We start from the raw sequence: 6,187 nt of genomic DNA, 5'->3' as shown, positions 1-6,187 counted from the left end.
ACCCTTGCTATTAATCAATAAATCAATAATGGAGTCTCTGGAAGAAACATCAAAGGGATCATAACATCCCAGCAGTGGCCTCAAATAGGTTCTTTTAACTATTGACACTAACTGGAGCAGATTCATGGACACAAGCTTTCCAGTATAAGCTGACACTGTCACCAGAAGCCCCTGGTTGGACTGTGTGACTGAGCATGTCTAGGACCTTTTATTTAGTCTAAAAGCAGATGACTTTGTGATAGTAGGGTTACTTAAACCAAGATCAGGAAACAAGAATTAATGATGCAGGATGGAAAGAAATTAAGATGAAAATTCACTTGGGGCTAACCTATATTCTGTTTGGCAAATGAGAACAACACTCCTTTTCTTTCTTCCTGATCTATCACTAATTCCCAATTTAATAAGCAAACCCTGTACGAAGTGGAACAAAACATTCTTTAAATGGTATCTCATTACAACTGATGTCTCAGAATTCAGAAAAAAATCTAGAAAACATCTTAGGGTATAGATTATAAGTGAATAAATCAAGAGAAACATCTAAGAAAAATGATTTTGAGAAAAAGAGTGACACACATTGATTGGCTTCTGTAAAACTGCATGTAACAGTGGTTATTGTTAAAGTGCCATTCATTGCTTCACTTTATTTTTTATGACCATGTCATTATTTACATAGGGTCAGTACACCTCTGTCTTGGGATATGGTTAGATAAAGAAAATTTGTCACAGTTGCCATGCAAGAAATGTCATATTTTAAAACAAGTCTGACTTAATTAGGCATGATAAGCTCACTTTAAGAAATAAGGTCTGGGCCGGGTGCGGTGGCTCATGCCTGTAATCTCAGCACTTTGGGAGACTGAGACGGGTGGATCACTTGAAGTCAGGAGTTTGAGACCAACCCCATCTCTACTAAAAATACAAAAATTAGCCGGGTGTAGTGGCACATGCCTGTAATTTCAGCTACTTGGGATGCTGAGGCAGGAGAATGGCTTGAACCCAGGAGGCAGAGGTTGCAGTGAGCCAAAATTGTGCCATTGCACTTCAGCCTGGGCGACAAGAGCAAAACTCCATCCCTCCCCCAAACCCCCCCCCAAAAAAAAGAAACAGGGACTGTACTTGATATGTGGAAATGATGCCCACAACATCCTCCCAGGAAACTTACCTTGTACCTGCTCTCTGGCTAGTGAAATCTCAGCCTTACAGTTAGTAAAGAACGCCACTTGCTGACACAGCAGGAACATTGACAGACTTGGGGACCTCAGAGAAGGAAGGACGTCCTAGTTATGTAGTTCCTGAGGAAAAGCATGGTCCAGGCAAACGGGATGCCTTTTTTCTCCTAGACCTAGAAATGGCAAACTGATTGAGAACAGCAATTCAAAATCATCTGCAAAACTGATGTGATCAAAATCTGACTAGGGGCTTTATGAAGCCTCTGGGCAGAAGTTAATTCTCCAAGCCTTGGTATTTTAAGGCTTTACTTTTTAAAACCATACAGCAAAAAAATCTCCTAGTATTAATCAACACCTTTTGTGGCAACTGTATAAAATAAAGAGAAAAACCCATCAAATTAATAATATGGATCAGAAAATTTCTGAACAAACCCGTGTAGTCAGAACTATACTTCTGGCAGCCCCAGAAGGAGGGGCTAGGGAAGCAGAAATGACATCCTGCCTTGTTGCCATCTTGACTTAGCACATTATATAGCACAGTCACACAAAACAAAAAACCCATCCCTGCCCCCACAAAACCCCAAACACTTGACATTCTTAAAAATACTAAAACGGGCAGAAACACCCTAACACTTTTCTCTAAATGAAGACCATGCCCTTTTTGTAAGCTGCTACCCTAATGCAAACAATTTGATTCCTGATTGAATGGCATGAACCCAGGAGGCAGAGGTTGCAGTGAGCCAAGATCACGCCAGTGCACTCCAGCCTGAGCGACAGTGCAAGACTCCATCTCAAAAACAAACAAACAAACAAAAAACAACCAATTTAATTCCTGATTTTGCAATATTAATATCAACATAGGCGATAACCCTTGCAGGTAGGATAGTCATGTGAGGAACAGACCAACTGTACACTTGGTAACCTCTTGTGTTTTTCTCTAAACACCTGCTGTGTTCTTTGTTTAGATAGCTCAGTTGTTCTGAAGTAAGATCTGCCTTACAGAATAGTGAAAGTAAAATTATTTTCTTAATAGTTTTGTGTCTGAGTTATCCTTTCACAAGTGATAGTTATCAAAGCTGGGTGAAAGGTACTTCAGATCCTTTTAATCTTCTCTATAATTTTGTATATGTTCTTAAATTTCCACAATAAAAAATTAAAGTTGTATATTGGGGCTACACTATGTATCAAAGAGATATTGTCAGTGCTTTCCTATAAAGACACAAGACTTAGTCTAATTTTAACTAGTTTCCAAACTTAAAGCCTGCATTGAGGCTGTATTCAGTTTTAAAGCACGTGCAACTAGTAGATATGACGAACCATCCCAAAGATAGTACTGCAGTTGGCAGCCTAGGAGCAAGGAAAGGTATCTTTTGTGGTTGTGTAGCTGATATTTTCTGACCTCACTAGTGAGGTTAGAGTCCTCAATGTCAAGCAGCAATGAAGGGAGCCAGAGTTTCCATGTTACTTGCTGCATTCAGTGTGCATGTCAAAAATAGATCCAAAAGCTATGGCAACTGAAAAATATTTGTTTTAATCAGTGTTTGGGAAACAAATGCTGGTATTTGGCTTCAGGGTTGGCTTCTTCAGCATGGATATTGGCAGATCCAATTCACAATAAAGTCCTACAGCACTTGTGTTGTTTTTTTTTAAATCCCATATGGACTTACTCTGTAAAACCTCCTGGCACATTTGCACGTTTTGGTTTCCTGGGAGGTTCCCGTGGATTTGTTTAGCTCTGGTATCATGATTATTTACTGTATGTTCCCTTGAAGTATAGGGAAGAAAGAACACACTTGTTACATTTTGTCATTTACATATTTAACAAATATTTATTGATCTCCTATTGTGTGCAAGGCACTATTCTAGGCATTCTGGAAAGATACAAAAATGAATCAGGCAAATATGGCGATTTCAACTTACTTTCAACCCAATAAGGAAGACAAATTGTGGGCCAGGCATTGAATTAGGTGCTGGGGATGCAGAGGTGAACAAAGTTCCAGACTTCGTGTTGCTCCTTGAAATTAAGACAGATAAATACAGGGGTTAGAGAAGGCCTAATGGAGAAAATAACCTTGAAGTCGAGTTGTAAAGGACGAATTCGAGTTCAGACAAAGCAGAACGGGGCAGAAGGTATACTGTAAGACAGGGAGCAGCAGATACACACAGGGATCCTGGGATGGAAAATAACCTGTATCCAGTTTATTTGAAGATCCAGTTTCTTTGCAGAGTCTTAGAATGGACTGGACTTTGGAGATAAAGTTATAGGAACCAAACTCATGGTGTTTTTTGTTTTGTTTTTTTTTTGTTTTTTTTTGAGATGGAGTTTCGCTCTTGTTGCCCAGGCTGGAGTGCAGCAGTGCGATCTCGGCTCACTACCTCTGGGTTCAAGTGATTCTTCTGCCTCAGCCTCCCAAGTAGCTGGGATTACAGGTGCCCACTACCAAGCCAAGCTAATTTTTGTGTTTTAGTAGAGACAGGTTTCACCATGTTGGCCAGGCTGGTCTCTAACTCCTGACCTCAGGTGATCCACCTGCCTTGGCCTCTGAAAGTGCTGGGATTACAGATGTGAGTCACTGCGCTTGGTCTCACAGTGGTGTCTATAATGAAATAAATATCATGCAGACCAAAGCACCTATGTCCTATTTCCTTTTGTGTTGTTAGATCTATGCAAGAAGCTTATTTATAAGATTGCCTTTGCAATCTTGCATCAGAATTGGGGGCTAGATGCGTGATTCAGAGGTTCCTGGTCTGTGATTGCTGATGCATGCATCTCTGCAATACACAGGGTGCTACCACTGGGAATAGATTGGCTAAAATTTGAGGGCCTTGTCCCTTACGTAGTGTTGGAGGTACACATTGATTGCCATATGTTTTGTTTTTTTGGACCCCCTGCACTTGAATGTCTCCTTATAACTTTCAGGATTGTATCAGTTAGGTTCTTGTCAGAAAACGGAATTCATCTTGGATGGTTCAGAGGAAGAGACTTTTTTTTTCTTTTTTTTTCTTTTTTTATTATTATTATACTTTAAGTTCTAGGGTACATGTGCACAACGTGCAGGTTTGTTACATATGTATACATATGCCATGTTGGTGTGCTGCACCCATTAACTCGTCATTTACATTAGGTATATCTCCTAATGCTATCCCTCCCCCCTCCCCACTCCTCACAATAGGCCCCAGTGTGTGATGTTTCCCTTCTTGTGTCCAAGTGATCTCATCGTTCAATTCCCACCTATGAGTGAGAACATGCGGTGTTTGGTTTTCTGTTCTTGTGATAGTTTGCTGAGAATGATGGTTTCCAGCTGCATCCATGTCCCTACAAAGGACACGAACTCATCCTTTTTTATGGCTGCATAGTATTCCATGGTGTATATGTGCCACATTTTCTTAATCCAGGCTGTCACTGATGGACATTTGGGTTGATTCCAAGTCTTTGCCATTGTGAATAGTGCTGCAATAAACATACGTGTGCATGTGTCTTTACAGCAGCATGATTTATAATCCTTTGGGTATATACCCAGTAATGGGATGGCTGGGTCAAATGATATTTCTAGTTCTAGATCCTTGAGGAATCGCCACACTGTTTTCCACAATGGTTGAACTAGTGTACAGTCCCACCAACAGTGTAAAAGTGTTCCTAGAAGAGACTTTAATGAAAGTACCACTTGCAGATATATGGATAGGGTTAAGGAAGCAAACTATGGATGAGTTTGTTAGCAGCAGTAGGAAGCTGTTACCACCCTAGAAGGGGACAAGGAGAAAAAGTGGAGTTACTGGATTATAGTGAGAGCTGGAGAAAGGGCCAACTGGTGGAGATTGAACTGCAGAGGGTGGAACTACTGCTATTGATATGAAGGGAAAGCGGAAGCAATACCATAACCTTTCTTTCACTACTCCTGCCCACAGCGGACCTGCTGGTGCCTCTCTTGCCCAAATCATACAGGAAACTATCTGGCAAGGGAGCTGGGTGATGCAGTCTGCAGGGGTCATCCTGCTAGGGCACAGAGCAGGTCAGAGTAGGGTAGAAAATGGATGTGGGCAGGGATTTGGTGAGAGATAGCAAATGATGAATAATCAGCCTGGGGCTGAAGTCCAAATTCCTCAGCAAGGCTTATGAATCCATTTACTGTGAAGCTCCTTGTAGCCCCTTCAGTCTTATCCCCACTCACCCTTTGCCACTCACCCACCAAACACTCCCAGCTTAATCATGCTGAACTGTTTGAAATTCTGCATGTGTGCCATGTTCTCACCTTGGGTATCCCCTCCTCTAGGAAGTGTCTGCATCCTGGGCTTGCCCATATCCCTATGACAGCCCTATCATCATGTAAGTCATTGATGTTAATCTGGCTTTTTACTATATAACTGCCAAGAGGGTAGAAGTTGTATCTTATTCACCATTGTACATCCCCACGGTCAAGCACAGTAACTGTCATTTAGCAGGTACTCAGTACATATTTGTTGATTCACTGAATAGACACATGAATACCATTTACTCTGCAGCAACTACAGACCTAAGCCAGGCTTCACCTGAGGGTCATGCTCAGATGTCTTGGAGACACTCTTTCAGTTGCAAGTCATTGTCCATGTACAAATTGACTTCCATGGTTAAATTCTCATGTGGCCCCTTTATTTCTAGGCCCTAGGGTATTTTCTGCTGTTGTTTCATGCCCTTCCTATACACAAAACATACTGAGAACCACGAGAAAGGCAAAACAGGCCAAGAGCTAAAGGACTTTGGAAGAGGAAAGAGGCTTTAAGGAGGATGTGGCACTTCATTGAGTCTTCACAGATGGGTAGGATGTGTCACATAAAGAAGTGAGGAAAGGATTCTCCAGGTTGAGGAAAGAGGACAAGCAGAGACAGCAATGGGAAAATGCATGCTGAGTTTGTGGGAAAGCAACGAGTCTTGACTGGCATTACAGGAGTGGTAGTAAGGTTAGGTAGTTGGACCAGATCATCGAGGCCACTGGATGCTGAATTAAGGAGTTTGAACTGGATTCTGTAGACAGCAAGGAGTCATT

The sequence above is a fragment of the Chlorocebus sabaeus genome, chromosome 1 (assembly GCF_047675955.1).
Source record: "Chlorocebus sabaeus isolate Y175 chromosome 1, mChlSab1.0.hap1, whole genome shotgun sequence".
Taxonomy (NCBI): domain Eukaryota; kingdom Metazoa; phylum Chordata; class Mammalia; order Primates; family Cercopithecidae; genus Chlorocebus; species Chlorocebus sabaeus.
The sequence above is the reverse complement of the archived record's forward strand: the minus strand, read 5'-3'. Positions refer to the sequence as shown.